Below are 23,444 nucleotides of genomic sequence, written 5' to 3' on the forward strand. Positions count from 1 at the left end.
GATGCAATGGAGGCAACGATGATGCAAGTCGGACACCCAACAGTACTCCGACATCCCCCAGTAGCAGCTGCTTGGCCGCCATCCCCGCTCACCCCCCACAAAACAATGTGACAGAAACGTTTTTAAATGTGGAGCCTAACAAATCGGCTGGTGTTGCAGTTTTTAATAAAAAAGATGCTTGTGAGGTTGGACAAATAAGAATCTTAGTCATGCATGGATTTTCATATAAAACATTTTATTAAAACAAAACAACAACAAATAAAACTATGTGTGTAAAATATTTTATTAAAAGAAAACAACAACAAATAAAACTATGTACAGCCATGGCGTGTCATCCCTCGACAATTTGTGAATCACAGCCTACAAGACAAAAAGAAAAATAAGATGGTACGTTATGCGTCCAGCAAAGGAGAGAGAAAGACAGGAAGAGTGGGATACAAGGAAGATAGACAGAGAGAAACAGTGTGAGAGAGAGGAAGAAAGAGAAAGAGTGAGAAAGGGAGGAAGAGAGAGAGCGGAAGAGAAAGAGAGAGAGGAAGACAGAAAGAAAGAGGAAGACTGAGAGGAAGACAGAGAAAGAGCAAAAGAGTGAGAGAGAGAAAGAGAGAGATACAAGAAAGAGAGAAACAGTGTGAGAGAGAAGAGAGAGAGAGAAAGAGAGAGAGAGGAAGACAGAGAGAGAAAGAGAGGAGAGAGAGAGAAAAAGAGTGAGGAAGAGAGAAAGAGTGAAACTGTGAGAGAGAGGAAGAGAGAGAGAGAGAGGAAGACAGAGGTAGAAAGAGTGAGAGAGAGGAAGAGAGTGACAAATAGTCAGAGAGAGGAAGAGAGAAATATTAAGAAAGAAAGAAAGAAAGAAACAGTGAAATACAAGGAAGAGAGAAAGAAACAGTGTGTGAGAGAGGAAAAGAGACAAACAGTGTGAGAGAGAGGAAGAGAGAGAGAGAGGAAGTGAGAGAAAGAAAGAATGAGAGAGAGAACAAGAGACAGAGAGAGAGAGAAAGTGTGTGAGAGAGGGGAAGGAAGAGATGGAGAGGGAGTGTTGACACTGGAGAAAATCTTCACAGCTCACCTTTATGTCACCGGTGTGTCTCCAACCACGTGCCGGGACATACTGCACCCTCAAGTTTAGTTATCTGAAAGATAGTATAGAATTAGTAATTGCAGACTATATACAACTGCACACGCGTAATTCTCTGTTTCGGCTCTGCACACCCAGGCTGCTGCATCCCATCCACTTCCACTGCCCAGAGGTGCCTAACAGCCGCTGCGCACCCAGGGCCATATTATCAAGAACGGCGATAATGTGGCGATAACATTATCGCCGCTTTGGTGGCAGGAAACTGCAGCTAAAGCGGTGATAATGTTATGGCCCTTCTTGATAGTATGGTCCCCAGTCTGCTGTAGCCCATACACTTGCACTGCCCAGAGGTGTATAACAGTCGCTGCTCACCCAGGCTGCTGCACCCCATGCATTCCCACCATCCGGAGCTGACTGCCTGCCGCTGCGCATCCAGGCTGCTGCACCCCATCCACTCCCACTGGCCAGAGGTGAGTGCCCGCTGCTGTGCAAACAAGGCTCTCTGCTCACCTTCCGCCACTGGCGTGTGTCGAAGAGAGTCGACCATGTGCCAAAGGAACCTACTCAGCCTCAATACACGCGGTCAATGGAGCTCACATTTCAAAATGGGTGTTGATTGCCAGGATGGCCACACATTATCGCAGGTTCTACACGTGTTCAACTCTGGTGGTGTTGGGGGGTCGTCATTTTGTGAATCAGAGTCTGTTAGAGAATAAGCAAGATAAGATTGTGCGTCATGCGTCCATCAAAGGAGAGAGGGAGAGAGAGAGAGAGAGAGAGAGAGAAAGAGAAAGACTGAGAGAGTGACCTTTGTGTCACCAGTGTGTCTGCAACCACGTGCCGGGACATAGTGCACCCTCAAGCTCCCACATCTGAAAAATAGTACAGAATTAGTAATTGTAGGAAAGACCAGTATGCAGGAATGAAAAGACAGAGACGGTAATTCTCTTGATGTGGTTTAATCCTCAGAACATGTTTTGTAAGCAGCAAGTATAAAGCAAGAATGACTGAACCCTGTAATGTATTATACATACTATGTGCTTGTTTTATTATTACTGTGTATTCTTGGCAACTCGCTCGTGCTAGTCACGCTAGTGGTGTCTTCATTATACTGGAATAAAGCTTCACTACTTTTCTACAAACCACTTCTCTTCTTTTCAACTTTATTTGATGAGAAGCTCTTAATTTCAAACCCCCGTTAACTTCTACCTGACAACCTTCTCACATTCAAAACATAACCTTCCCAAAGCGACACGAGGCAGCCACAAGATGTGAGAGGAATGTCATGCTCGTGTCTGCATGCTTCGATGCTCCCAACACTCCTTACCTCTTTAAAAAAAAAAACAGAAAAGGGAAAGTTTGTCAAAATTTGATGGTAAATTTAAGGGTACAAAGTATGAAAAAAATACTCAACTACTTTGCTACAGATATGGGAGTGACAGACATTTGGCCGACTGTAAAAACTGTCCTGCTATTGGAAAACTTGTTCAAAATGCAATAAGAAAGGGTAATGGCAGGGTATATATGACTGCGTACGCCTAAATCGCTGTGCAGCCTTTCTGCATTCAGGCTGCTGCACCCATCCATTCCCGCCGCCCAGAGGTATCTGCCCTCCGCTGCGCACCCAGGCCTCACTGCTCACCTTTTCGCGGTCATGGCACCCTCCACATCATGTACCTCCATTCTGGAAGGTAATAGGTCTCACATTGGGTACTGAGTCATGATATGGCCATGGCCGAGGACATACTAGTGCACCTATCATCATCGCAGGTTGTACACCCGCTCAGTGCTTGCGGTGCTACTAACTCAGTGAGAAGTGAGGCCATGTACTCTAAACTCTATATATATATATACACATATATATATATATACTCATTTGTACTTTATGGAACATGATATTCATTTATAGATTCACATATGTATTTATTTATTTATTTATTTAACCATCGAGTGCCCTACCCTCAAGATGACTAAATTAAAGTTTACACATCTTTCATCAAAACCTTAAATGTTGTTCCACTTTAATGGGAACATTACTATTTACAGTTATGCATCAATCCATAAATATCAATATTTGACTAAGGGAGATATTCACTTGTACATACATAATATTACAACTTTGATCTTGTGTAGAGCACAATTACAATCATTTGTTGTGTTTTTGAGACCTTTTGAGACCTTTTGTAACTCAATCTGAATAACTAATAAGCATCACTGGATTGTTTTTGCAGATATCATCTGTATCTTGCACATTTACGCATTAGGGACTTATCCAGTTTATTATACCACCCCAATGTCTACCTGCAACCTAATACCCCAATATGAGCTGACCACATCAAATTTTATTATTAACCACAACACTTATGTAATCAAAATTTGGTTTATATTAGACAGACCGGAATCGCATGTATAAACAGTATCACTGGGGCTCCAGTGACAACAGTGGGGAAAATAATTCTTCTCACGGATAACTATATGCATGCAATCACCTATTATTGCTCTTTTCAGGTTGTTATTTTGCAAGGAATCCTACCTATTTGCATTTATGCAAACTAGCGGAGTTATATATATTTACTTTTTACTTTTTGCACTTAGAAATCATGCGCCAATCAGGGGTAATATTGGTAGGACAACTAATACTCGCATATGCACTAAACATATGTCCTATCTGACACCAATATTATCCACTTTGTCAAAGGATGTATATTTGGTTTCATACTATGTACCCCCACAAGCATCATGCACTTTTTGCACTTTTTTTCACATTGGTTTTTAGGCCTAAAATTCATAGTTTAAGCTCAAGGCATCAAATTAACATGCATGAATTACTGACAGACTAGCATCTTGTTCTAATGAAACCCTAGCCTATGTATTTAAACCAGAAATCTATTTTATCCAATTTTAATGGTTTTTAAGGTTTTTTATAAACTTTCCTGTCAAATTACATGTAATTTTACCCGCTGTATTTTACACGTAGTTTTAACCTGGAACGAGTATGGAACCACCAACTACTAGCTAGCAGTCTGTCATCTATGTCATTTGTTGTTTGTAGAAAATGCCAATCAGCTTGCTTGTTATTCACACCATATAAACCAATGAAATGTAACTTTACCGTGTCATGTGATCAAGGCCCATGCTCGGGCTGAAACGCGTCATGGCGGCATGGTGATTTTGCAATAAACTCAATTTTTGCACGAATCTGTGGTCCGTATCCGTTTGTCAGAAGCGACATTATCGGAGTTCTTGGATATATATATATATATATATATACATATAGGAACCTAACGCCTCCTTCAAGATAGGAAAAAGCATGGCACACTCCGGAGTTGAAGGCAAGGGCTTTATTGAAATATTATGCACGTAGTGCTGGCAGTCCCTTGAAACGCTGAGGCAGACACGTTTCAAGCCTTCCAATGGCTCTCATCAGTGCCTGTTCCAGGGGCTCCGCGCTCTCTGTGATGGTCAAACAAGTTGCTGGTGAGTGAAATAACCGCTTCCTTTTACGATGCCATCGCGCTTTTCCTCCAATGGGTGGTGCTGTCCACTTGAGCTTTCAGCCTGCCAAGCAGTTGCATGCTGGTAAATGCAGTACATAAGGGTGTCTGTACAGTGACAGAGACACTCCTTACAACAAGTGATGTTCCAGATTGCTGCTATGTATATATATCCTGCAAATGGAGCAGCTTATGTTTTCATGTCAGTATGAAACCCTTAAAACATCTATCACTGAGAGCCCATGAATTTGATCTGCCTGGGTGTGCCGTATCTGCATACTACAAACTTGCCTGCTCCCTTCACTTCAAGCTGCAGTTGTAAAGAAACACCACCACAGACAACTTAATCGATGGATCTCTAAGCCTGAAATGCGCAAACGTATTTGGTTAACAAACATGTCATGCCTGGAGGTTCTCAGGAGCTGCACAACAAAAATGGGTCACTTGGGAATTCACAGTTCTATGATATTTGGACCTTTTTCAGGCTCTGTTTCAAGAATTTGAAAATGTCTCTCAACAGAACTTCATTATGCTTCATTCGTAATCATGTTCTGAGGAGACTCAGATAATATAAAACTTTTAACTGAGTCTGGTTGGCTCAGCAGACCAATGCATCCACTGCAAGCATCTGTGTTTGCCCCATGATCACTGGTTCAAACCACAGCGGTGCACTTAGACTTTCGAATTTCCTGAGATTAATACAATTAAGCTTTTCAGAATTTTATGACAAAAGCTAGTTTGCCTCTGGCATGCTCCCCATTCATATAAAAAATGGCATTTTGTGGACTTTGAACTATAATTTGATGCCATCACTAGGTCGATCCGTAAGGATAACATCCCTTATGGAGCAGAGAAGAGCCATGTAAGGAGGTTAGAGTCAATGGATAATTGTTTAGATTCCTGAGGTCTGCGGTTCAAAAGGACAGTTCTGTGAAACAACATTCCAGCTCAAGGGGATACATATGCATCGGTAGAGGACCTCAATGGAGAGCCAGCCAATGTGCAGTTAACGATAGGAGAGAAAATTGCAATTCAGATATTTCACGGAGCACTTGTGAAGCAAACCGCCCATGAAATCTTGTTAGGTTGGAAAGACTTGACCTGCACAGGAATTCAATAGACCACGCTCTATTCAAACAGAAGGAGACCGGCTGCCAAAGGATGCCATGACACTGGTTGACACCAAAGTGCGCACAGAGCTGCTCGAGTCACTGCTTTAGTTATCTTCGCAGGTTGACCTGAATGTGAAAGTGCTACGGTCTGAAAACACTCACAGTTGAAAGAATTTGCTCTTTTAGTATGGGATAAATGTAGCGGGCAAGAGGACATATGCTTAAGTATCCTGTCGAGCCTTTGGAGGGTATTGTGGTTGGCACCATTCTCGACCTGGCTGGGCACAGACCGTCATCAGCCTCCACACAGGGCCGGCCCAAAATCGGATTGACCGGGATAGCACCCTAGGCAGAAAGAACATTTGGTGTTTGTTGTGGGGGCGGAGGGTCATTGTGGTGTGACGGCAGGAGGTGTAAGGGAGGGAGCGGGGCAGGGGGTAGATGAAGTGCTAACAATGATGCTGAGGTACATTAAGGGCTGATTACAAAGTCTTTAATGGAACTCCATTGAGACAAAGAAGGATGGGCGAGCTGCTGATTGCATGATATTAAGTTAGGTAGCTCCCTGTTGCACCCCTCAGAATATTGGTGCCCCGGGCCCAGCTCCTCCATGCCCTGCCTCCAGTTCAGTATTATATTTTTAGGTCTGGCTTGACAGTACACTTGCAGCTATAACCTGCTCTTACCAATTCTTTATACACAGAGTCTGAACTTTGGCTCCACTCAGAGGAGTATTTCTCTCACATCCTAAGCTATTTGCTGCTCGGTGTATCATTGCTTCCTATGGAGTGATTGCATCTAAATGCACGAGGACTATTTAATATCACAATTGTATACTGAATGATGACTCTATCTCATCTCTATAGAAAGCAATAGTTTTCCTTTTTTTTTTTCACTGCAGCAGGCTTTTAAAAAAATATTACAGTCAAACTCAAAATGCAAGCAAGGTCTATTGGCTTTGTCAGTGTATGTTTGTATTGCAGCTAATATGCCTTGAATGCTCAAGACTGGTCTTGCTTTTCCCTGAACCAATTATACATGGCATAACAAGCATGGCAATTATCCCGTCGTCGTCTTCTCCTTCTACAAGACACATGAATACATTTAGTTCAGCATGTTGACGCGAATCCTCCTTGTGCACTTACGCACTTCTATGGAATTGAATATCGAAACAAAAGGAGCTGAACTATGGCAGAATATATTGTACACTTAAGTCTTAATCACTTCGAAAATTAGATGCATATTAAATTGCTCATTAGATAGTCATTAGCTGTGTTCTATCCTGTATTAACCTTTTCCATTGTAATATATATATATATATATATATATAATATATATATATTTTTTTTGCAAAACAAGTAGTTCACCCAAAACGCAAATTTTCAGAAATATACCGAAGAGTTAGAAAAGTAACACAGGAATCGCATATGAGTTCTTGGATCAGCTTGGGGCAGCCCTGATCTAGAAATTACTACTGCGTTATAATTGTGTGTAACACTACAGTGTGTGTTGTTATTAATGTAACACAGCTCTTTTTCTTTTTACATTTCACATATTCTCTGTTGACTTACATGACATGAGCTCGGGTAACTCTGGGGACATGGATGTCAAAGTTCGAACTTTCTGGACTGTGACAAAGTAATGAGCACTAGGAGGATGTCAAACAGGGTCATTGGAACCATGCGGCAGGGAAGGACCGAATTATGTCGCGGGTTAACTAAATTATGCAGAAATTGTGAAATTGCGCGGTTGTTTTTTCAGAGCAATGAGGTCACAGCTAGTGCATACATTCCCAGTCATCACACTGCCTATGTGTGTCACGGTCAAACATTGTCATTGCTTCCATTCCCCAGGGTGTACCTTTTTGTGCAAAACATTCATCCATACTTTCATACTTGGTCGATTATGGACATGACACGTCTGTGTGCATTTGAATGATTTATTCACATTCGGTGCAGTGTCGGAGCTGGAACAGTACATGGCCATGCAAAACCCACATTACATTGTAGCCCAGTGGAGGGCTAGCCAGAGTCATTTAGGGATTGACAAGTACATCGGAAGAGGAAGAGTACAGTCCGCAGTTGTTATGGGAAAACCAGCTTCAGCCATTAAAAACCAGATAATGATAGGCAAATCAGAGATTAATAACGTGTTTCAGAAGCAGACAGCTCAGACATACCAAATATACCGCAATGAGATGTACGAATATGGGGAAAAGGCAGGTAACCCTTCGGACCAGACAAAAGGCTACCAGAAATAATGTAAAAGAAATCAAAAATTTGGAGGGACAAGTCGAAACAGCCCCTGCTAAGATAATGGAGGTTTTAAAGCAATATTATAGCAAACTATATCAACAAGATCCGCGTGATAACAACTTAGAAACGGAAGGGGAATAACCACAGCTTAGAAAACTAGACCCAGCTATACGCTTGGAATTAGAAGAAGAGATTACGCTGGAAGAGACGCTTCTAGCTATAACTTCACTCTCTTCATGGAAGGCCGCTGGCCCACACAAAATCCCAATAGAGTTATATAAATTGCTTCATGGTGATTTTATTTTATTTATTTTATGTGTTTTATAGAGCGCGAACTTGACCCGTTAGGGTATCAGAGCGCTTTACAGGGGAGCAAAGCAATATACAGACAGATTTAGAGTCAACCAGTTACAGCTCAAGTAGCAGTATAGTGCAGGAATATATATACACAACGTATGTATTTACATTTTACATAACCGATTACAAAGAGCGACAAACCATATTTACAGAGTACATTTTCAATAATTCTAACCCGGTCCCAAGATTCTGGTGTTTCGGGAGACCCGGTAGGTAGGGGGGAGGTAGTGGGCCGTCATAGGCTATGCCAAAGAAGTAGTTGAGGTAGTGTTAGACGAGAAATTTGCCCATAAGGAAGATTTTGGCATCCTTTTTGAAGTGAGACAGTGAGGGGATTCTTCTGATGTGGGGTGGGAGAGAGTTCCATATTCGTGGAGCAGCCCCTGAGAAGGCCCGATTGTACGTTTTATTTTTCCGAAAACGTGCAGGTTGGAGCAGGAAATCCCTGGCGGATCTGGAGTTTCTGGTTCCTCCGGAGATCATGAGTTTCTGTGTCAGGTATGCGGGGGAGTTAGAGTGTAAAGCTTTGTGCGTGATGCATGCTAGTTTGAGCTGTATTCTTGCCTCCAAGGGAAGCCAGTTGAGAGCTTTCAGGAGTGGGGAAATATGATCATATTTCCTAGTGCCAGTCAGTAGTCTGGCAGCCGCGTTGAGGCAGGCTTTTAGAGGTGCCAGGGAGATCTTGGGTAAGCCCGAGAGGGTTGAGCAGCCATATTCCAGTCTAGAGATGACGAGTGCTTGAACTGCCATTTTTAGGTCAGGGGCATCAAGGAAGGGTTTCAATTTCCTAAGGTAGCTCAGATGGAATCTGGCTGTTTTAGCCATAGAATTTATGTGGTCCCTCATGTTAAGGTTTGTGTCAAGGGTAATGCCCAGGGATTTAGCCGAATTCACAATGGTCGGTGGGCAGTTTAAGGCTGTAATAGCCTTGATCCATGATTGAATCTCTAAGTTGGCATTGGGAGGGGAGATCAGGAGAAATTCTGTTTTCTTTGCATTGAGTTTAAGTTGGTTGGATGCGAGCCATTGTACGGTGAGTATCAGGGCTTCGTTCAGGGAGATAATCTCTTCGAGAGAAGAGGTTTTGATGTAGATCTGGGTGTCATCGGCATACATATGATAGGAGATGTTAGCTGCGCGCAATACTTCGGTAAGCGGTTCTAGGTAGAGGTTAAAGAGGGTGGGGGACAGGGTTGATCCTTGGGGGACTCCAACTGTGACCGGCGATGGTGAAGAAAGGTTGCCATCAATCAGGAATCTCTGTGACCGGTTATGGAGGAAGGAACTAAACCAATCTAGAACAGTGCCATCTAAGCCCATTCTGAGTTTGAGGCGTTCGAGTAATTTTTCATGGTTGACTGTGTCGAAGGCCGAGGATAAGTCCAGGAGGATTAGGAGACAGGTTTTGCCTTGGTCGAGGGCTTGGAGGGCATCATCGACTATGTGAAGCATGGTGGTTTCTGTGCTGTGCCCCGGTCTAAATCCGGATTGAAAGTCATCAAGGAGGTGGAAGTTGTTGATGTGGTGACTAAGCTGCTGTTGCACACATTTCTCCAACACTTTGGCTAAGAGGGGGATGTTGGAGATGGGCCTGAAGTTGTCTGGGGAGGCTGGGTCCAGCGATGGCTTTTTCAGGATGGGGAGGACTTGGCCGGCTTTTAGAGAGTCTGGCATTATTCCCTGCTGAAGGGAGGCATTGATTATTGAAGTCCAGCTGGGAATAATGGATTGGGCGACGACCGTAAGGCAGTTGGCAGGGAGCGGGTCATTGAAATGGTTGTTCGGTTTTAAGGTAGAGAGGATTTTGGAGATGGAGTCTTCATCATAGTCTTTGAAGATGGACCAGTGAGCGTGATTTTTGGGAGTGGCCTGTGGGAGTGTCGATGTGGGAGGAGACGGGTCAGGTGGGGGTTGGGGGTATGTGATGGTGTTGAGTTCGTTTCCAAGGGCCAAGATTTTGTCAGTGAAGAAAGAGGAGAATTCTTCAGAGGATATAAGAGATTTGGGGGTTTCTTTAGAAGATTTGGCCAGTTTGTTAGATTGGTGTTTGACCAATTCGAAGAGCTTGTGGGGTCTGTTCTTAGCTTTCTCAAGTTCTGTTCTGAAGAAGTCTTTTTTTGAGTTGAGAATGTTCCTGTTGTAGGTATTTCTGGCCTGGCGGAGGAGTTGTAGGTGTGCAGTAGAGGGGTGTTGCCTCCAGGCTCTTTCAGCTTGCCGGAGGGCTCTCCTCTCGTCATTAAGGGAACCCGTGAACCAGGGGTTTCTGTCTTTGATTTGGGTTCTTTTCAGTTTTAGTGGGGCTAGATCGTCCAGGATGTTTGAGATGGTCGCAGAGTAGTGATCATTGAGGTCACTGACTGATGAGAGATGCGAAGGGGGTGGGAGGTTGGATTTACAGCGGGCCACCAGTTCATTTCGGTCCAAGTTCTTGGTGTCTCTGATCCAGCGTTTAGGAATCGTTGGTTGCGGTGCTTTTGTCTTGATGGTGCCAGGTAGATGGAAGGTGATGGCGTGGTGGTCAGACCAGTCGCATGGGTCAATAGAGATGAGCTGGACAGATGATTCTTTGGAGATGATCCAGTCAAGGGTTGCCCCTTTTGAATGAGTAGGTAGTGAGCAGGCCTGGGTCAGGGCTTGATCTGCCAGGAGGTCTTTGATGGCGTTGACATGTGGGTCCTTGGGATCGTTCCAGTGTAGGTTAAAATCGCCTAAGAAGATATCTTTGGAGTTGGTGGGAGTCTTAGCTGAGATGATTTCCATGAGGTGGTCGGTGAAAGAGTCGTTCGTACCTGGGGGGTGGTAGAAGATGTGAAGATTACATAGTAGGGTGGAGTTGTTGCAAATAGCGAGAGCGAGGTATTCGCAGGATTCGGTAGAGTCCGCCAGAAGTTCGGTGACGCGGAGGTTGGAGCTATAGATGCAGGCGATGCCTCCTCCTTTCTTGTTAGATTGTCTATCCAGTCTTGCGATATTGTAGTTAGGGGGGACTAGGAGGTCCAGGTATGGGGATGAGGAATCATTGAGCCATGATTCTGTTAGGATTGCTAAGTCGAGTTTTTTGCAAAGGATGAGATCAGCAATATCAGCAGCATGCTTAGCTGCCGATCGGCAGTTGATTAAGAGACCAGACAGGGAGGATTTTGGTGGGATTTCGGGAGTTTGGGCAGACTGATGGACAGGTGCTAGATTGCTCATGATCACAGCTCTGTTGTGGACGGTGGCTGGCCTGTTGGGGTTGATAGTGACCAAGCGGATGGGATGTTCGAAATTCCGGTCAAAGGGAAGAGGGGTAGCTGTGGTGGGGTTATGATCTCGGAGGATGGCCAGTATTTCAGTTTCAGCGAGGTCTAGTGGACTTTGAATTGGAGAAGCGGTGTAGGAGAGGGCCAGAGCGAGGCATTCTTCCTCTGAGAGGTGGCAAGGTTGTTTACGGAGACGAAGCTGTCTCAAGACTAGAGGAAGAGGCTGTTTCGGGTGCTCAGTTAAGTGCAGGGATGTGCAGACAGGCGGGGACGTGAGGTTAGCTAGGGCAAGTACAGCGAGGTGGAGGAGGTTCGTTAATTCCGAGATAGAGATGTGAATGTTCTGGGTAAGTTTGGTAGCTCTGGAGAACAGAGAGGCCATGTCCCTATCTAGTGGGGGCGATAGAGGGCGGAAGTCCCTATCTAGTGGGGGCGATAGAGGGCGGAAGGGCAATGGTGCCGGGGCAGTTAAGTCAGTATGAGAAGGAGAAAAGGGGGGAGGACTAGTATGGCCTGTGTTATGGGTCGTAGGATCAGAACTAGGGCTCCTCTGTGGGATGAATTGCGTGCTTGGAGGGGAAACCCGACTGGTGTCAGCGGGCGTTGGGGACATATCAGTGGCATAGTCTACGTGGGGGGATAGTGGGGGGGGGATCAGGGGTCTAGGGGAGATTCTAGGGGTAAGGCCGGGCACCATGTTGGGGAGGGTGAGGGGGTCTGTGTTGGAAGACCTTTGGGGAGTTTGTGAGTGGTTAGCTACGTTGGGTAGGCTAGATGAGGGCTTGTCGGGACGTGGCATGGTTCCCCTGCCTGCGTCATGTGCGTGGTTACGAAGGAGGATGAACAGGTTGGCAAATTTGTCCAAGTTTTTGGCTGAGGCTTGGATCAGGATAATGCCATTTTTGTAAAGGGTGATGGTGAGGTCAGCGCGCAGTGTGGGGGACGGTGCTACTGTTAGCTTAGTGCCATATGGGATGTTTTTTGTTGTGCATACATTGAGGAGGAGGGTAAAGGTTTTGCGCCAAGCAGAAGTCCTTCTAGAGTAAAAAATGAGGTCATTAGTGATTATACCGTTGTCCACGCTATAGCGAAGGTCAGTGACCAAAGTCTCAGGGTGTCTTTTAAGGGTGGAGTGTTTGAAGTGTTTAGTGGCGGTTTTGGAGAGGTTGGGGGGGTAGAGTAGAGTGTAAGAATTAGCCCCTGTAGCGGAGAGGCCAGGATTTGCCATGTTGGCTCGGGTGGGCAACTCGAGGATCAGTAGAGACAGTCGTGTATAGAGGTGGGGTGCTCACCGTGCAGAGAACAGGAATAGGGGGGTGTCAGTATCGGGGGAGGGCGCAGAGTGGCTAGCAGCTATCGGAAAATAACTAGTGAGGGAGAGGATAGTAAGGTTGTCTATCAGATTTTCATCCTTAAGAGGTCAGGCCGTAGAGGGGAATGTGTTGTCTTAAACTGTAGCCAATTTAGGGTCAGGTGATGAGCTGTCTACTAGGTATGAGCGTGCTGTGATGATGCCGAAGGAAACATAGTTGGTGAGGCAGGATAAACTTTTTAAATGTTAACTGCTCACCTTGGTGATGCTTGCATGAATGAATGAATGAATGGGTCGGGGAAGGGTCAAGATCCCTGTATTTAGAAGCGCCGCCGATGATTAGGTCCAGGCTGTCATGCGTGTCTGCAGTCTTTACTCAAAACTTTACTATAATATGTTGATACAAGAAGGTGCCAGAGAGAAAAGGAAAAAAAAAAATATAAAAAAAAATATATATATATATATATATATACATATATATATATATATATATATATATATATATATATATATATATATATATATATATATATATATATATATATATATATATATATATATATACATATGCCCCAGCCAAGATGGCTGCCATGGAGCACCAGACAGGGGAGTAGTCCTATAACTCTTTTACTGACCCAGGCTTCTCTGTTGCATAGTCCTATTTCTCTTTGATCTGGCTGTTTTCCTTCAGGATATGTTTTTAGATGTTCAATACCGTGGTATTCCCCCTAATACATGGAAGGAAACAGATATAATTATATTTCATAAGAAGGGAAAACCACCAGCAGCACCTGGGTCATATCGGCCCATCTCATTGATAAATTCAGATGCAAAAATATACTCCAAGATCCTAGCAACTCGGCTCAGAGAATAATAGCCAGTTTGGTCTCACCCTGGCAACATGGCTTTGTGCCAGAAAGGGGAACAACGGATCATACTAGACAAATAATATCTTTGCTAAATATAGCCGCAGTAGGGGTGGATGAACTGGCAGTGATTCTCTTGGATGCAGAGAAGGCCTTTGACAGAGTGACGTGGCAATATCTCTGGGAGGCATTAGCGGAGCGAGGGATCGGCCCCAAAATGATAACAGCCATTCAGGCAATGTACCGTCAACCTTATGCCAGATTACAAATGATGGCATCAGGTCCGATAGAGGTGGCAAGGGGCACACGGCAAGGATGTCCATGCTCCCCAATCCTATTTGCTATATATCTGGATCCATTTATTAATCAGATAATAGAGAACTCTGTGATTGAACCTTATAAAACCAATGGATATGAGACAAAAATACTTGCATATGCCGACGATATTGCTGTAGTTACATCAAACCCAATAACAGCAATAGCAGAAGTCGAAAGATTGGCAGAGGAATTTGTGAATAGATCAGGCTACTGTCTGAATAAAGGGAAGACGCAGATAATTTTCACTAGATTGGTAAGCTTACAAGATCACCGGCAGATAGAGATTGCAACCTACCTTGGGGTAAAGATTGGGCCTGATATGGATACACTATGGGCAAACAATATTGACCCAATATTAGAGGATATATCCTCTGAGCTTCGAAGATTGGATAGTGGGTAGAGTCAATGTGTTAAAAATGAAGATCTTCCCTAGAATTTTGTATTTATTTCGAGCAATTCCCTTAGAACTATCAGCTAGTACATTTCAGAAAATGAATTCAATGTTTTCCAATTTTATTTGGAACTACCAAAAAGCAAGACGGGCTATGCGGACAATGACTCTTCCACGAGAGAGAGGGGGGTGGGCTGCTCCAAATTTATATTATTATTATCTGTCATCCTTCCTGCAAGAAATGGGCGTTCTGTTGGGTACAGATAGTTGTGTGGGCGAGGACGATTTACCCTCCATATATCAACTTATAGTGGGGAAAGAAGCAGCAGGGCTCTTCCTCAGACAATTAGAACCCAAATATTATTTAAAAAGAAACGTTCCAAATGCTTGAAAGCTGCCAGAACGGTATGGAGCAAAATAAGTAAAATTATGAACATTTCAAAATGTAATAGATATACTCCATTGTGGGGAACTACGATATTTCCACTTGAACTCTTGGATAATATGGCTAGAGAGTGGGTACAGGTAGGTATTCAGAGAGTTGGTGACCTACTTAATGATAAGTTAGACATATTACTGTTTCAAGAATTGGCTCAGAAATTTAAGATTAATAATAGATCATATTTTAAATATATTCAAATAAGGGGATGTATTAAGAATCAAGCCAGGAAACAGGAGAGTCTCAGAGCGATACCGTTAATGGAAAAGATATATCGGGGAAAAGAGAGGATTGGGGTGCTCTATAAAATACTAATGGAAACAATACCCGATGATCTGGAGAAAACTGAGACAAAGTGGGCATCTAAACTAGGGGATGATGATATAGATATAGACATGTCATTAAAGCTGAGTGAGAATATCTTTTTGGCCGCTAACCTTCAGGCCCAACATTATAAAACCCCCTTTAATTTATATTACACCCCAGTAAAACTTTACGGATGGGGTAAACGAGATAATGATCAGTGCCCCAGATGTCATCTTAGCTCAGCGGATATCACTCATATGTTTTATGCATGTAAAACTTTGATACCTTTTGTTGTATTCAATGAAGATGACACGTACACAAGGTAAGATGTGACATCGTTTAATCCGATCATCCTCTCTCAAGTGGCACATCTCAACATTCTATCATGAACTCTAGTCAGGACATACCAACCGGGGCAGGAAGGGGGGGGGGAAGGGATGTACCATTACATGAGAAACATATGCCTTAAGAGATTACAACACATCTCCTTATTTAGGGAAACAAAAAGACAAGCAGTGCACACACTTAAGGTGAGACCACCAGTCTGTCATTACTCCAAGTCTGTCCATTTTCCAGGCGAACCACATTCTTTCTGTATCTTACCACACGTTGGGGAGCGTGATACTTGCTCAACCCTGGTTGCACATGTGTGGGTTTCTTGACGACCACTGTGGTACCAACCTTGTACTCATGATCCCTGAACCCATGTCTCTGGTCATACCAACTTTTATACTTTTGTTGGTGTTGGTGAATCTTCTCTTTACTCTTCTCTAGATCAGGCACTACCCTTTTTCCACCACCCAGCCAATGTGGATTCATTTTGGTACAGGGTTCCCTCCCTCTCAAGCAAACAAAGGGTGACACTCCTGTGATGAGATTGGGTTTGGTGTGGTATGCCCAAATGCACTCTCTTAGGGAATCTTCGACATTAATTAACCCAGTGGGAGGTGTAATCTACTAGGACGAACATAAACTTTTTTTGCTGACCCAGAACATCCATGGGACCAATAATGTCCACTGCCAGTTTGGTCCACGGACCTTTCGGAACTTCAACAGGTGATAAAGGAGCATTGCGTGGAATTTTACTTTTGTCACTATTAGCACAGCTAATGCATTCCTTAACCTTGAGTTCGACCATAGAGTCCATTCTCGGAAAGCAAAAACAACCCCAGACCTTGTTTTTCGTGAGGCTCCTGCCCAAGTGACCTTCATGGGCTAGGTCGATTATTTTGTCCCTCAGATCCTTAAGTGGGACTGGTCTACTCCCTCGATGTATCACATCCGACAACAAGGAAAGTTCATACCTTACCTCCCAAAAGTCTTTGACTGAATCTGGAACCTGCAATCGGCTCTCAGGCCACCCATTGAGGATGAACTGTTTGAGGACACCCATGTCTCTATCTTTCCTCACATTCTCATCCCACTCTTCTTTAGTTAACGATGGGAGGTGAATGGCTAAAATAGGAACATCTAGCTGATCCTCACTCCGATAGTCCAAGAGTGGTGACCTGGATAGGTAATCGGCAATTACATTTTCAGGACCTGGGAGGTATTTCACCTTGAAGCAGTAGTTTTCTAGGCCAAGAACCCACTTCGTTATGCGTGGAGAATTGTTATGCACACTTTTGGATGAGAACATCAAAGGCTTGTGGTCAGTGTGTATAACAAATTGTATCCCCCACAAGAAAAATTTAAAATGATTCACTGCCCAGAAGCATGCTAACGCTTCTCTTTCAATGACTGAGTAGTTCCTTTCTGCGGAGTTGAGAGATCGTGAAGCGAATGCTATAACCGTTTCTTGTCCCTCTCCTCTTTGTGAAAGCATCGCTCCCAATCCTTTATTGGATGCATCCGTCGTAAGTATGGTTTTTTCTTAGGATCAAAAGATCCTAAAGCTGGTGAATCAAGGAGACGTTCCTTTATTGTCTCCACCATCTTGTTGTGTTTCTCCTCCCATAAAAATTATTTGTCTTTTTTTAGGAGCTCATGCAATCCATTGCATAAGTCAGCGAAATTTCTTACAAACTTGGACATGTATTCCACCAGACCAAGAAAGGATTTAAGCTCATCTTTATTAGAGGGATAAAGGGCATCCTTGACAGCTTGAATTAAGCTGTACTTCGGCTTGAAGCCCTCTTTGGATATGGTGTGACCCAAATAATCTACCGAAGTTACCTTGATCTTGCATTTGTCAAGTTTCACAGTTAACCCTGCCCTAGACAGTCTTTGGCACACTGTGTTAAGGATGACGTCATGTTCCTCCTTCGTCGATCCATACATAAGTATATCGTCCTGGAAACAGAGGGTATTGCTGACGCCCTCCAAAATTTGTTGCATTACCTTTTGGAAAATAGAAGCCGCTGAGGCATGGCCGAACGGCATCCTGATAAACATGTAGGACCCAAACGGCGAGGAAAATGCCGTCAGAGGTCTAGATTCTGGGTGCAACTCAACTTGATGGTAGGCCATCGACAGATCAATGACCGAGAAAAAACAACCCTTCCCCATGGTGCTTAGCATCTCGTTTATATTGGGAAGGGGAAACCTCTCTACCCAGATATTCTCGTTGAGACTGCGCAGGTCCACACAGATGCGGATACCCTGCCCATTGGCTTTAGAGGCTAGGACAAGGGGAGCCAACCATTCGGATGCTTCCATAGGTTGGATGTCGCACAATTTGTCAAGTTCGGCTTTGAGGGTTTCTCTAAGGCGAAAAGGTACAGGTCGTGCTTTGTGCACTACAGGTTTCGCACCTTTCCTAACTTTGATTTTGTGTTGGAAATCCTTTAATTTACCTAACCTCTCAGTAAAAAGGTCAGGAAAAGCATCTTGCAAGAGTTTATTGCTGGTAGGAATGTCTACTAAAATGACTTGGTTTTTGTCATTGGGGTCTAGGATGATTCCCAATTCCTTCTGGTGTTGCCATCCTAACAGATTCGCCCCCCTCTCAACCACATACACCCTACCCACAATGGATCTCCCCTTAAAGTCTATGTGACTACTAACCATACCCACCAAAGGAATGGGGTCTCTGGTGTAACCTTCGGGCAATATATCAGGAGGGACCAGAGTAGATCTGTTGCAACCAAGGGATTTCTCAAAGTCTACAAGGTTTACTAACGTAAATGGGGAACATGAGTCTGCATACAGCTCTAGGGGTTTGTTGTCAATGAGTATAACACATTTTGGATAATTAGGCCTGGATAATTCGTGACTGTCTTTTATTTGAAAAATGAATCTTGCCTGTGGTTCCCCACTACTGCTAACAACATTAGTAGTACTACTTGCCCCGTCTCTACATACCCTGGCTAAATGTCCTCTTCTGTTGCATTTTTTACACATGACACCGCGTGCCGAACAAAAGGGACTGTTGGCCAAATGGTTGTTGCTACCACACCTAAAGCATTTCAAACCATGTTCCTCCTTACTCGCGTTATTGGTTGGTACACTCTTAATGCCTTCTCTGTAGTTTACTTTGAGTACTTCACCCTTGGACGCTTCACACTGAACCAACGCCACTACCTCTTCCTTAATTTTCATCTCTCTAACGCACTTAGCGGTATGTTCTATTGATTGTGCGATTGAAATTGCATCTCTTAAAGTGGGATTTTTTGCCAGCAACTTTTCTTGAACTTTGCCGCTGTTAGTACACCTAACTAGTTGATCCCTTATGAGGGAATCGTTGAGATCCCCAAATTCGCACAATTGGGTGAGACCTCTTAGGGCAGCTATGTAATTATTAATAGATTCACTCTTCCCTTGAACTCGGCTAAAGAATTTGTGGCGTTCAAGCACAACGTTGACTTTGTCCCCGAAATGTAACTCTAATTTCATGAGTGTGATATCAAAAACGTCAGCATCGTCCTCATCCTCCAACTGCGGTTCAGGTAAGGTTTCATAGACCTTGCATCCATGAACGCCTAAATTATGTAACAAAATATGTTGTTTGCGTAAAGGAGAGAATTTTTCTCCCCCCATAGCAATTAGGTAAGATTCAAACAATTTGGTCCAATCCTTCCAATGAATCTCGGGATCCCCACACTCATTTAAGAAAGATGGTGGTTGACTCATCCCTGGAGTACCCATCTTGGAGTGTGAGGAGCGGGCAACACAAAAGATGCTGTTCAAATGGGACAAACACAAAGGGCAGTCCTTCCACACCCCGATTGAAGAGTGATAATGAATGTGTGTGTGTCACAGAGATAACACACAAGGGGTGAGACAGTCACCCAGGTGGCAAAACACTAGAACGCAGCACCAACTTGGGTGGCAGACAGTCTTTCCACAACCCGATTGAAGAGTGATAATGAATGTGTGTGTGTCACAGAGATAACACACAAGGGGTGAGACAGTGACCCGGGTGACAAAACCTTAAAACGCAGCACAAACTTGGGTGATAGGTCATAAATTGCACACAATGTGAGCGTGTCACCATGAACAACGCTGAATGAGGATGAAGCCCCCCAGATGATACGCACATGTGAGCGTGTCACAGTGTAGACGAAACGATCTCAGGGCACTCAGTACATGCAGACACAGGGTGGATCTTACTTGGGTGAAGATTCTGCATCCTGTAGACGCCGTGAAAATCCGATACAGCAACAGCCGGGACTAGACAGGAGGACCGGCTCTCTGAGGTTGATGCGCCGGAGGGTTACGAGGAAGCTGGATTGAAGCGGACCGGCCCTCAGCTTAATGGTGCGCCGGAGATGAAGGAAGACCGGAGGCGGAGCAGGAATCCTTCACAGGAAGAGTCACCGCCCATGAGCCTTTGCTTCTGACAGGAACGCCAGCACCCCGCACACAACTGACGACTTGAAGCAGGCGCCCCGCCTCGGGGGAATCTCCACAGTCCAGCAGCTGAAGCAATGCGGGCACCCCACCACGGGCAGGATACTACGACGTCAGGAGCAGCAAATTGAAAGCAGCTAAAGGAAAGTTCTGTAGCAGGAAACACGGAAGGAAAGGTACTGGAACACCACGGAAAAAGTTCTGAGGTGACAAAGCAATGTGGTGATTCGAAGGTTCACATATCCCCAAAGTCGGCTTCACAGGTGCAGATAAAACACTTGAAGCCCTAACAAGGCAGGCAGTCCTCGAGTTGCGTGAAGCGGAGTAGAAATAGTGCCGGTACCGCCTATAAGTATGGACAGGTCAGCCGGGGATGAAGTCCAAAGGCAGATAACGGGTGCTCACACAAAATGCCCGGAAACATGAGAGATAAACAAAGGGGAGATGATCAGCTGCCCCCTTCGCAGGTCGTCGCCAGTGTTGTATTCAATGAAGATGACACGTACACAAGGTAAGATGTGACATCGTTTAATACGATCATCCGCTCTCAAGTGGCACATCTCAACATTCTATCATGAACGCTAGTCAGGACATACCAACCGGGGCAGGAAGGGGGGGTGGAGAAGGGATGTACCATTACATGAGAAACATATGCCTTAAGAGATTACAAAACCTTTGAAAAACTTTAGAAACTTTTTGGTATGAATCGATCAATTGTACAATCAAAATAAGTGCTTCGCTGATGCTTTTGGGATATGATAGTCGAATTAGACTAGCATCGATACATCGGGATTTTGTCTTTGCCTCAATAGCAGTCGCTAGGCTACTAATTGCCACGGCTTGGAAAGACATGGAACCACCGGTATATGCACACTGGCTTTATCGTTTACTGAATATATACAATATGGAAATGGCTCTATATAAAAACAAGGGCCATCGTGCTAGGAAAAAAGGGGATAAGATCTGGGCCCCAGTAACTAACTGGTTAGAAAGAAGTCATGGCGAGTTGGAGGAGAGAACAGGAATAGGGTAAAGGGTATAAGAGAAGATTTGAAATTGAAATGGCTAAGTCCTTCCATGGTTCCTCTATGCTATATTTTCTCTTCGATTCCTATGTATGTCTGATTTTATTAATTCTGACTGTTATAAGATTGATGTATAATTTTTCTATTTCCTTATTTGCATGTCTGTTTAAAGATGTACCTGACGGCATAAAATAAAAAAAAATAAAAAAGAGAATTTATGTACCCAACTGAATATCTGTCTCATTATATCTGTATTTGATTATAATGGCATTATGACAAGATGATTAACTGGTACCGGTATTTGCATCAATGCTTATTTGTTTCATTGTATCAATGCTTGTTTGTTGGTCATAAGAACTAGTAATGCTCGTGCTTCAATTAAGAGTCCCTGCGCGAATGCACTTGTTATGTAAATAAACTATTGAGCCTGCATGAGTATTTCTGGAACTCTCAGCACTACGTAGCATGCACGTGTAACACCTGAAATCCCAAGCGCTACTAGACTATAAAAACCCCACCCATTGAGCTGCCGGTGCTTCGCTTCATAGAACAGCAACTCACCTGATTCCGGACCGGTTCTTCAGCATTCCATGACCTTCGGCACTTCCTCAGAGCTCTTCCCACGCCCTCCTCCTTCCTGGTGCAGTCCGGCTCGATAATGTTTCCGGCTCCCTGCTGAAGACAGAACAAAAGGGTTACCTGGCAACACTCCGGATCCCTGTAGAAGAATGGGGGCTCCTGGGGGTGGCAATCGCAGATTGTCCACCCCCGGGTAGCTTCGGGCGATAGTTTGGCCGGACAGGTGGCGCGCGCTCTCCATTTTGATTGGTGGCGGCGCGAGCGCGAAGGTGACGTAACAACCGTCGCGCATTGTGGCTGAGGGGCGTGAGGTAGGCGGTTGCGTTTTTGGGCGATAATTTAGTGACTGCGTGTATTTTTAGTCATGGACGCAGCCGCTTCGGTTCGCGAAGCGCTGCGGGTCTTATGTGAGGCAGGGCGGGAGTACTTGGTGATGCCTGGAGTCCTGTCACAGGCGTGGGTGGGCCTGGAAAAGAAAACACGCAAGGCAGCAGGAGGGGTGACAGCTGTAGTAGCAGCATGCCTATCGAGTGAAGGCTCTCCAGTGCCTTCACTCGGCGTCAGCAATTTTAATGAAGACACCTTACCGGCGAGTAGCGCGCTTCTGCCCCATTCTCCTGGAATGGTGTCAGTGCCGGCTCTGATAAAGAGAGGGAGGGGCAGGCCACGCACACGTGCTGCTAAAGATTTGTTGACACAGCAGCAAGGGAAGACCGTAAAAGACTTGTTTTCTCCTCAGACTGATCAGGGAGTGTTGGGGAAAGAAAATACACCACCTAGTGACTTGTCACGAGAATTACATGAGTCAAAAGGAAAACAGCAAGCATTGTTTAAACAAAAGCATGATATTTGTATATTTAACAAGAACCAACTAAGTGGTTCACGCTTTCTTACACAGCCATCAGCGGAAAGGTGTTTGTCACCAATTTTTTCCAGGGCAGGGGATGACCTAATGTCGCAAACAGTACATGTAACCAGTACTTTGGACAAGCGTAGTTCCATGTCACAAAAGTTTAATGATGGGGATTTGCTGTCATTGGGAACGGGCGGGGGGGCTTGGGTGGGGGATTTCTTTGCAGTTTATTCAGGCGAGGCAATGGGAGGTCAGGCACAGGATGACTTGAAAGAGGGGTTTGAGGGGCAGTGGGTTTGGATGCCAAAAGAGATTATGGATACGGCCCGTCTCTCACAGTTAGAAGAGGGCAGATCACATGTAGCTGCAAGTTCAAGCGCCTTGCAGCCCCCGTGGGCGAGACGCTGCCATGCACAAAAAAGGGCAGTGGGGGCACGCCTGCCAGGCTTTTTGCGTCCTGCAACGTACGAAGTTCGAAGGAGGGGGATTTTTTGGCGAAATTTCCCACGCCGTTGGATGCCAAGAAAGCTTCTCGTTTTGCGCGAGGAATTCAATGGAACGTATATGATGGGGGTATTGGGGACGGGGAGCTTCCTGGTTGTAGTAGAAGGGGTGGTAGAGCAGGTGAGGAAGGGATGATAAAAAACACGTCAGTGGAAATTGATAATGCCTCTTTAGAGGATGGGGAAATTGAGGACGAAGACGCCCTGGTGTGGGATTTTTCTCTTTCTTTTGGGGAACAAGGGGGGTCTACTAAAGATATTTCCAGACATTATTTTTCGCAGGACAAATCAAATGTTGATGCACTGAAGGGGATCAAGACCGGACGGGATACTAAGGGGAGGAAGAGGAGAATAGTGTCGGAAGAAAGACCAGCCAAGAGAACAGGTGAGGCGCTTCTTAAATCTCGTCGCAAAGGTTTATGTGTTGATAAAGGCGTGGGCACGGAGGGTGGTGTCGTCAAGCAACATTGGCAGAGGCATCCAGTCAGGCAGTCACAGAAACGGTAAGCTCAGACACAAAACA

General features: G+C 44.6%; 1 long non-coding RNA gene across 1 annotated transcript; it reads right to left on the reverse strand.

Annotated features, from left to right (window-relative positions):
* Positions 1 to 270: 270 nt before the first annotated feature.
* On the reverse strand, positions 271 to 22,201 carry LOC146864064 (uncharacterized). Its single transcript, XR_014976604.1, has 4 exons — positions 22,153 to 22,201; positions 21,548 to 21,661; positions 1,070 to 1,133; positions 271 to 360 (listed from the first exon to the last, which is right to left on the reverse strand). It is a non-coding gene; the product is annotated as an uncharacterized LOC146864064 (long non-coding RNA).
* Between the last annotated feature and the right edge of the window lie 1,243 nt (positions 22,202 to 23,444).

Source organism: Triturus cristatus, chromosome 2_1 (assembly GCF_964204655.1).
Source record: "Triturus cristatus chromosome 2_1, aTriCri1.1, whole genome shotgun sequence".
NCBI lineage: Eukaryota > Metazoa > Chordata > Amphibia > Caudata > Salamandridae > Triturus > Triturus cristatus.